Source organism: Lolium perenne, chromosome 7 (genome assembly GCF_019359855.2).
Source record: "Lolium perenne isolate Kyuss_39 chromosome 7, Kyuss_2.0, whole genome shotgun sequence".
NCBI lineage: Eukaryota > Viridiplantae > Streptophyta > Magnoliopsida > Poales > Poaceae > Lolium > Lolium perenne.
Genome location: NC_067250.2, coordinates 88,259,662 through 88,269,688, shown reverse-complemented (window position 1 = coordinate 88,269,688; position 10,027 = coordinate 88,259,662).

Below are 10,027 nucleotides of genomic sequence, written 5' to 3'. Positions count from 1 at the left end.
CATACATGGATCCCATTTCGGATTTCATGGCTTCTTGCCATTTGTTGGAATCTGGGCTCATCATCGCTTCTTCATACGTCGCAGGGTCCTCATCATTGTTATCCACAATCATGACATTTAGACAAGGATCATACCAATCAGGAGTGGCACGTTCCCTTGTCGATCTGCGAGGTTCGATGAGTTTCCTCGTTCGAAGTTTCATGATCATTATCATTAGCTTCCTCTGTTGCCGGTGTAGGCGGTACAGTACAACTTCCGCATCGCGCTACTCTGATCAACGAGTATAGATTCATCAATCTCATCGAGTTCTACTTTTCTTCCAGTCACTTCTTTAGTGAGAAATTCTTTCTCAAGAAAAGTTCCGTTCTTAGCAACAAAGATTTTGCCTTCGGATCTGTGATAGAAAGTATACCCTATAGTTTCCTTAGGGTATCCTATGAAGACGCATTTCTCCGCTTTGGGTTCTAGCTTGTCCGGTTGTAACTTCTTTACATGGGCTTCGCAACCCCAAACTTTCAGGAACGACAGCTTAGGTTTCTTGTTAAACCATAATTCATACGGTGTCGTTTCTACGGATTTAGATGGTGCTCTATTTAAAGTGAATGCGGCTGTCTCTAATGCATAACTCCAAAAAGATACGGCAAATCAGTAAGAGACATCATACTACGAACCATATCTAAGAGAGTTCGATTACGACGTTCGGACACACCGTTTCGTTGAGGTGTTCCCGGCGGTGTCAATTGTGAAAGTATTCCGCATTTCTTTAAATGCATGCCAAACTCATAACTCAGATATTCACCTCCACGATCAGATCGTAGAAATTTGATCTTCTTGTTACGTTGATTTTCTACTTCACTTTGAAATTCCTTAAACTTCTCGAAAGTTTCGGATTTATGTTTCATGAAATAGATATACCCATATCTACTCAGATCATCTGTGAAGGTTAGAACATAACGATAACCACCACGCGATGCTACACTCATTGGTCCACATACATCGGTATGTATGATTTCCAATAAGTCAGTAGCTCGCTCCATCATACCAGAAAATGGAGTCTTTGTCATTTTTCCCATTAGACATGCTTCGCATCTATCAAGTGACTCAAAGTCAAGTGATTCAAGTAATCCATCAGTATGGAGTTTCTTCATGCGTTTCACTCCAATATGACCAAGACGACAGTGCCACATATAAGTAGAATTATCATTTAATTTAATTCGCTTAGCATCAATGTTATGTATATGCGTATCACTACTATCGAGATCTAACAGAAATAAGCCATTCTTTTGTGGTGCTCGACCATAAAAGATATTATTCATAAAAATAGAACAACCATTATTCTCAGACTTGAATGAATAATCGTCTTGCATTAAACAAGATCCAGATATAATGTTCATGCTCAGCGCGGGTACAAAATAACAATTATTTAGGCTTAAAACTAATCCCGAAGGTAGATGTAGAGGAAGTGTGCCGACAGCGATCACATCGACTTTGGATCCATTTCCAACGCGCATCGTCACTTCATCTTTCAGTAGTCTTCGTTTATTCTTTAGTTCCTGTTTTGAGTTACAAATATGAGCAACCGAACCAGTATCAAATACCCAGGTACTAGAACGAGAACCAGTGAGATAAACATCTATAACATGTATATCAGATATACCTTCTTTCTTCTTCTTAACAAGGCCGCTCTTCAGATCAGCCAGATACTTGGAGCAATTACGCTTCCAGTGTCCCTTCTCCTTGCAGTAATAGCACTCAGCATCAGGCTTAGGGCCGTTCTTAGGTTTCATAGGAGGCGTGGCAGCTTTCTTGCCACCCTTCTTGAATTTTCCCTTAGACTTGCCATGTTTCTTGAAACTGGTGGTCTTGTTGACCATCAACACTTGATGCTCTTTCTTGATCTCAATCTCAGCAGCTTTTAGCATACCAAAGAGTTCAGGTAACTCCTTTTTCATGTTCTGCATATTGTAGTTCATCACGAAGTTCTTGTAACTTGGTGGCAGTGATTGAAGGACACGATTAATCCCCAGTCTGTTAGGAATCACTATTCCCAAGTCACTGAGTTTCTTCGCATGCCCGGTCATGGCGAGCATGTGCTCACTAACGGAGCTGCCTTCTTCCATCATACAGCTGAAGAAATGTTTCGATGCTTCATAGCATTCCACGGCCGCATGAGTCTCGAATATAGCCTTCAGCTCATTCATCAACTCATGAGGATCGTGGTGCTCAAAACGTTTTTGAAGATCGGATTCCAGACTGCACAGGATGGCACACTGAACTTGAGAGTACCAAGTTTTCCGAGTCGCGTAAACAGCTTTTACTTCATCGGTTTCATCTTCTGCAGGAGGGTCACCTAGCGGTGCATCAAGCACAAATTGCAGATTTCCGCCAGAGAGGAAGATCCTCACATGACGGAACCAGTCGGTGAAGTTGCTACCGTTGCTCTTAAGTTTCTCTTTCTCTAGGAACTGATTAAAATTGATTGGGGATGCCATCTCTACAACATATATTTGCAATAGTTTAGACTAAGTTTATGACAAATTGAGTTCAAATTTTAATTCAACATAATTAAAAATCTAAGTGAACTCCCACTCAAAACAATATCCCTCGCATTGTCTTAGTGATCACATGAACCAAATCCACCGCACCTAAACCCGATCATCATGAGAAAAGGTGTGATTTCAATGGCGAACACTCAAAGTGTTCATCATATCAACCATATGATTCATGCTCTACCTTTCGGTATCACGTGTTCCGAGACCATGTCTGTACATGCTAGGCTCGTCAAGGCCACCTTAGTATCCACATGTGCAAAACTATCTTGCACCCGTTGTATGCACTTGTTGATTCTATCACACCCGATCATCACGAGATGCTTCGAAACGACAAGTCTTGGCAACGGTGCTACTAAGGATGAACACTTTATTATCTTGAGATTTTTGTGAGGGATCATCTTATAATGCTACCATCGCGATCTAAGCAAAATAAGATGCATAAAAGGATTAACATCACATGCAGTTCATATGTGATATGATATGGCCCTTTTGTCTTTGCGCCTTTGATCTTCATCTCCAAAGCACGGACATGATCTCCATCATCTTCGGGCATGATCTCCATCATCGTCGGCGTAGCGTCAAGGTCAATGACGCCGTCTTCATGATTGTCCTCCATGTAGCAACTATTACAACTACTTTGAAATACTACTCAACATGAAATTTAAAGACAACCATAAGGCTCCTGCCGGTTGCCACAATACAATAATGATCATCTCATACATATTCATCATCACATTATGGCCATATCACATCACCAAACCCTGCAAAAATAAGTTAGACGTCTCTAATTTGGTTTGCATATTTTACGTGGTTTAGGGTTTTCGAGAGAGATCTAATCTACCTACGAACATGAACCACAACGTTGATACTAATGTTTTCAATAGAAGAGTAAATTGAATCTTTACTATAGTAGGAGAGACAGACACCCGCAAAGCCTCTTATGCAATACAAGTTGCATGTCGAACGAGGAACAAGTCTCATGAACGCGGTCATGTAAAGTTAGTCCGAGCCGCTTCATCCCACTATGCCATAAAGATGCAAAGTACTCAAACTAAAGATAACAAGAGCATCAACGCCCACAAACCATTGTGTTCTACTTGTGCAACCATCTATGCATAGACACGGCTCTGATACCACTGTAGGATAACGTTGCATAGAAAACAAAAATTTTCCTACGGCGAACACGCAATCCAAGCCAAGATGCAATCTAGAAGACGGTAGCAACGAGGGGGTATCGAGTCTCACCCTTGAAGAGATTCCAAAGCCTACAAGATGAGGCTCTTGTTGCTGCGGTAGACGATCACTTGCCGCTTGCAAAAGCGCGTAGAAGATCTTGATCACGATCGGTTCCGGCGCCACGAACGGGCAGCACCTCCGTACTCGGTCACACGTTCGGTTGTTGATGAAGACGACGTCCACCTCCCGTTCCAGCGGGCAGCGGAAGTAGTAGCTCCTCTTGAATCCGACAGCACGACAGCGTGGTGTCGGTGGCGGTGAAGAAGTCCGGCGGAGCTTCGCTAAGCTACGCGGGAGATATGGAGGAGAGGGGGCGGCTAAGGTTTGGGAGGGGGTGGCCGGCCACTTCAATGGGGCGGCCAGCTTGTGGTCTTGGGGGTGGCCGGCCCCCTCCCTTGGCCCCTCATTATATAGGTGGATCCCCAAGTGTTGGTGTCCAAGTCTTCGAATAAGACCCGAACCAAAAACCTTCCATAAGAGGGGGAAACCTTGCCCAACTAGGACTCCCACCAAAGGTGGGGTTTCCACCTCCCATGTGGGGGGGTGGCCGGCCCCCTAAGGGGGAGTCCACTTGGGACTCCTCCCCCACTAGGGTTGGCCGGCCATGGAGGTGGAGTCCCATGTGGACTCCACCTTCCTTGGTGGTTTCTTCCGGACTTTTCTAGAACCTTCTAGAACCTTCCATAGAACCTTCCGCGACATTTTAATTCACATAAAATGACATCCTATATATGAATCTTATTCTCCGGACCATTCCGGAACTCCTCGTGATGTCCGGGATCTCATCCGGGACTCCGAACAAATATTCGAACTCCATTCCATATTCAAGTACTACCATTTCAACATCCAACTTTAAGTGTGTCACCCTACGGTTCGTGAACTATGCGGACATGGTTGAGTACTCACTCCGACCAATAACCAATAGCGGGATCTGGAGATCCATAATGGCTCCCACATATTCAACGATGACTTTAGTGATCGAATGAACCATTTACATATAATACCAATTCCCTTTGTCTCACGATATTTTACTTTTCCGAGGTTTGATCTTCGGTATCACTCTATACCTTGTTCAACCTCGTCTCCTGACAAGTACTCTTTACTCGTACCGTGGTATGTGGTCTCTTATGAACTCATTCATATGCTTGCAAGACATTAGACGACATTCCACCGAGAGGGCCCAGAGTATATCTATCCGTCATCGGGATGGACAAATCCCACTGTTGATCCATATGCCTCAACTCATACTTTCCGGATACTTAATCCCACCTTTATAGCCACCCATTTACGCAGTGGTGTTTGGTGTAATCAAAGTACCTTTCCGGTATAAGTGATTTACATGATCTCATGGTCATAAGGACTAGGTAACTATGTATCGAAAGCTTATAGCAAATAACTTAATGACGAGATCTTATGCTACGCTTAATTGGGTGTGTCCATTACATCATTCATATAATGACATAACCTTGTTATTAATAACATCCAATGTTCATGATTATGAAACTAATTATCCATTAATCAACAAGCTAGTTTAAGAGGCATACTAGGGACTTCTTGTTTGTCTACATATCACACATGTACTAATGTTTCGGTTAATACAATTATAGCATGATATATAAACATTTATCATAAACATAAAGATATAAATAATAACCACTTTATTATTGCCTCTAGGGCATATCTCCTTCATCCACCATGTACTGCTCCAATCTGTTGTGATTTCAACACTTAATCTTCTAATCAACCAATTATACTGGTAAATATTCTCTTACTTTGCATCTCAAACATTTTCCTGACTTTGAGTCCCTGAACGCGCGCTAGTACACTCAATAAAGACAGAGAGAGAGAGAGACGCTGAGGAGGACTTTGAGTTCTAGTACCTCACCTGCCCGAAATAAGTAAGCTGGCAGCCTGACCTGCCCTAAGTACGTCCGGTCAAATCGATGCCTTGCCTTGCACGCCGTCTGCGCGCATCCATGTCTTCCCGATGAAATTGTCAGTCCAATAAAATCGGAAATTTAATTCGGCTATTGGGCGGATATGCTACCTCGACCCAAAAAAACATATTTTTAATTTTCAAAAAATTCTAACAAAAAAATCCGCATGTACTTCTCGATAATCTATGTGTGTTCGTGTAGTTTCGTGAAAAGCCGATATTTTTTGTGGTTGATGTAAGAAGACAAAAGCAAGTACTCCGTATTACAAACAGCTTTATTTTTAGCAATAAATTTTATCTTTTTTACATAGCCCAAACGACAATTTAGTTTTTTATGGAAAGACTTTATGCGCTCTTAGCATGTGAAGATGAAAAGATTAATTTTTTGTTTGGAATTTTTTTACATTTCAAAATATATAGATGTTGCAGTTCAAACTAAAGGGAGCATACGCAACCAGGAGCCAAAACATCCTCCCCCAAAAAATATGATTTGTTTTCTATTTGCGACGCTTCCGCGATGCCTATCATATGTCTGTATAGCCGCAGCTAGCACCATCGAGCACGCCCCAATGCTCTGTGTATTGTCTTGTCAATTCAATGGTCAAGGTAATCTGACCAAAAGATACGTCTTGGAGTACAAGTGCGCCTTATTCCTTGAAATGGAGGTAGTGTGGCCCAAATGCGAAAAGTGTTACTCCTCCTATTCTAGTATACCATACTACGTATTACTCAAAACAAGTTAGAAGTTATGGCAAGTATGACTAGTGCAAATAAACCCTCTGGCATTAAGAGTATGTTAGAAGTTCGGATCATGATGAACAAGTTAAATGTAATCTTCAAAACGTACAGCTATGTCAAGTATGACTAGTGCAAATAAACCCTCTAGCATTAAGAGAAACATCAAATAGTACAAAACACCTGAACAAAAACGAAATTACAACAAAATCCTTGAGATGCCCTTCGTCTTCAACCTCCAGACCGTGTCGACAGCACCATGGCCGACACTAATCCAACCCAGGAAGCCAGAATCCTAGGATAAGCAAGCTCGGAAGGTAGGTGGCCACGGAAGCTCTAGCACGTATCAATTCAGCACGCGCGAGGGCCCGCCCAGCATCTCAATCGGCACGGTGTGAAGCCAGTCCTCGTCTCGAGCTCTCTCGAAGCGTGAGAGCTCGCCGGATTCTCTATCGAGAGCAAGAATGAAGTTTCCGAGCCCACCGAACACATACCACTGGAAGAAACGGGTGTTGCACCCCACAAAGAGGATATCCGACAGGCCTGTGTGCGTGGCGTGGAGAGGCACGATGGCGCCGGAGGAGGTCCAAGCGTGGCCACCAGGGCCAGGCGAGAACACGCAGGTCTTGCAGATGCCGTCATGATAGATCAGGCACGTCACCCTGTAATTTGACAGACTGATGCGCGCCGCAGCGTCCTCGCCATGGAGGGCGGCGCCCAGGAACAAGCTTACGAATGTTGTGTGCGAAACAGCAGGGGGTGGAGGGACCGTCACGTACTGACCTGCCAGGGGATCGCAGACGACGAGACGTGAAGGCTGCTCGAAAGGCTTTCCGTGTTCGGTGTGGTCGAAGTCCGCAAGGAGTAGGAGGCCGCCCCGAGAGTCGGCGAGCTCCAAACTGAGGTCGCCGTTTGGCGCCCGTGGGAGGAAGTCGAGCGCGAGATTATTTGCGGCGACCCCGGCCCAACATGACGAGGAAGAGGGAACGAAGTGGGGCAGCAAGCCAGACGGCCGATAGTGACAATGGGAGAAGCTGATGTGGTAGTGGCCGGCGACTATGGAGGATGGCGCACCGTGGCGAGCGGAGAGGACACGAAAGTCCTCCGCCGCGATGACCTTGCGCCAGCTCCTGCAGGCGAACGCGGCGCGGACGAGATCCAGAGGCGAGGTGAGGCGCAGGAACACCAGCCCGAGAAGTTCATCCGGGATGGCGTCACCCTTGTCCTCCTGCCCGGACTTCCTCTGAGCATTCTTCCAGCGGGGGCGGCTGTGCCCCATCTCCGGCTGGACCTAGCTCGCGTACGGGGGCGAGGTGTGCTGTAGGGAGGAAGCTAGGGAAGTAGCGAGGCAGCCGGCTTGGTAGAGACTAGAGGAGTTAAGGAGGAGACTTATGCACTGAAAAAGTTCCGTGGAATCAAATTCCTATATTGGTTAATTACATGCAAGGATGAGCAGAGTAGTTGGTTGTGTAATTGAGACGAGATTACAAGCTTGATCCCCACACACGAACCACATCGTAAAGCTTCATGAAAGAAAAATAGTAAAAAAACAAAATTGTGTGGCACAACAGTTGCTTTCTCCAAGTTCCTATAGAGGGAGTACTATGAACATATTCAAACTAGACAAATCATGTATCCCCTAACCCCTAAAACTCAGTCTTATGAAATCTAGCATAAAGAGATCGAAGTCGTTTTGGGTTTCAAACATGGAAATTTCAAGAACATCCCAAAAGCTTCATTTTAGAGTGACTAAGAAGGATCCATGCTTACCTTTTCATTTTCATGTTTTAAACTTGTTTAAATCATGGTCAAACCTAGGATTTGACCAAGATTCAAATGGGCCTAAAAATTCAGAAAAAATCAAAAGAATGAAAAACCAAAGCACATATATAGCATTCTTATGTCATATGTATAGTAAGCATTCAATTTGATAAACAAGGTCTAGACATATATATTCAAACCAGAAAAATCATGTATATATCTACCCCTAAAACCCTAAACTCCGTCTTATGAAGTCAATCATGAAGAGAAGTGGTTTTGGGTTTCAAACATGGAAATTTCAAGAACCTCCCGAAAGCTTCATTTTAGAGTGACTAAGAAGGATCCAGGCTTATCTTTTCATTTCATGTTTTAAACTTGTTTAAATCCTGGTCAAACCTAGGATTTGATGAAGATACAAATGGGTGGGCACAATATTCAAAAAAATCAGAAAAATGAAAAACCAAATCACATTGTCTTCTTATGACATATCGTAAGCATTCAAGTTGATAAACAAGGTATAGATATATCCAAACCAGACAAATCATGTATCTACCCCCTGTCGATCTTATGAAGTCTAGCATGAAGGGAAGTCGTTTTCGGTTTCAAACATGGAAATTTCAAGAACATCCCAAAAGCTTCCATTTTAGAGTGACTAAGAAGGATACAGACTTCTTTTTTTATTTTCATGTTTTAAACTTGTTTAAATCTTGGTCAAACCAAGGATTTGACCAAGATTCAAATGGGCCTAAAAATTTAGAAAAAAATCAAAAGAGAATGAAAAACCAAAGCACATAGCATTCTTATGTCATATGTATAGTAAGCATTCAAGTTGATAAACAAGGTCTAGACATATTCAAACCAGAAAAATCATGTATATATCTACCCCTAAAACCCTAAACTCTGTCTTATGAAGTCAATCATGAAGAGAAGTGATTTTGGGTTTCAAACATGGAAATTTCAAGAACCTCCCAAAAGATTTATTTTAGAGTGACTAATAAGGATCCATGCTTACCTTTTCATTTTCATAATTTAAACTTGTTTAAATCTTTGTCAAACCTAGGATTTGACCAAGATTCAAATATATGGGCATAAAATTCAAAAAAAATCAGAAAAATGAAAAACAAAAGCATATAGTCTTCTTATGTCATATAGTAAGCATTCAAGTTGATAAATTAACAAGGTTTGGACATATTCAAACCATACAAATCATGTATCTACCCCCTAACCCTAAACTCAGTCGATCTTATGAAGTCTAGCATGAAGAGAGGTCGTTTTGGGTTTCAAACATGGAAATTTCAAGAACATCCCAAAAGCTCATTTTAGAGTGACTAAGAAGGATCCAGGCTTACTTATTCGTTTTCACGTGTTAAACTTGTCTAAATCTTGGTCAAACCTAGGATTTGACCAAGATTCAAATGCGCAGAAAATTAAAAAAATCAGAAAAATGAAAACCAAAGTACATAGTCTTCTTATGTCATATAGTAAGCATATTCAAGTTGATAAACAAGGTTTGAACCTTGATCTGTAGTACTGGGCAAAACCCTAGTTTAACCTATTTAATTATAGATTCGTAGGTTAATTTTTCTACCTTTTTATTATTACTATGCAGCACATGTGTGTTTGCCCGTCGAGTGAAACTCGGAGGAAGAGGGATCACTCGGAAGGAGAGAAGAAGGGAGAGCATTATGGTGTCTTCCCTTTTTCGGGTGATGATGTTGACTTTTGTGCAGGGGTTTGTCAGTGAGCAGGAGGTGCGAGCGAGCGAGCGAGCGAGTCGAGCGAGGCCGAGAATGAGAGAGATTTGTTT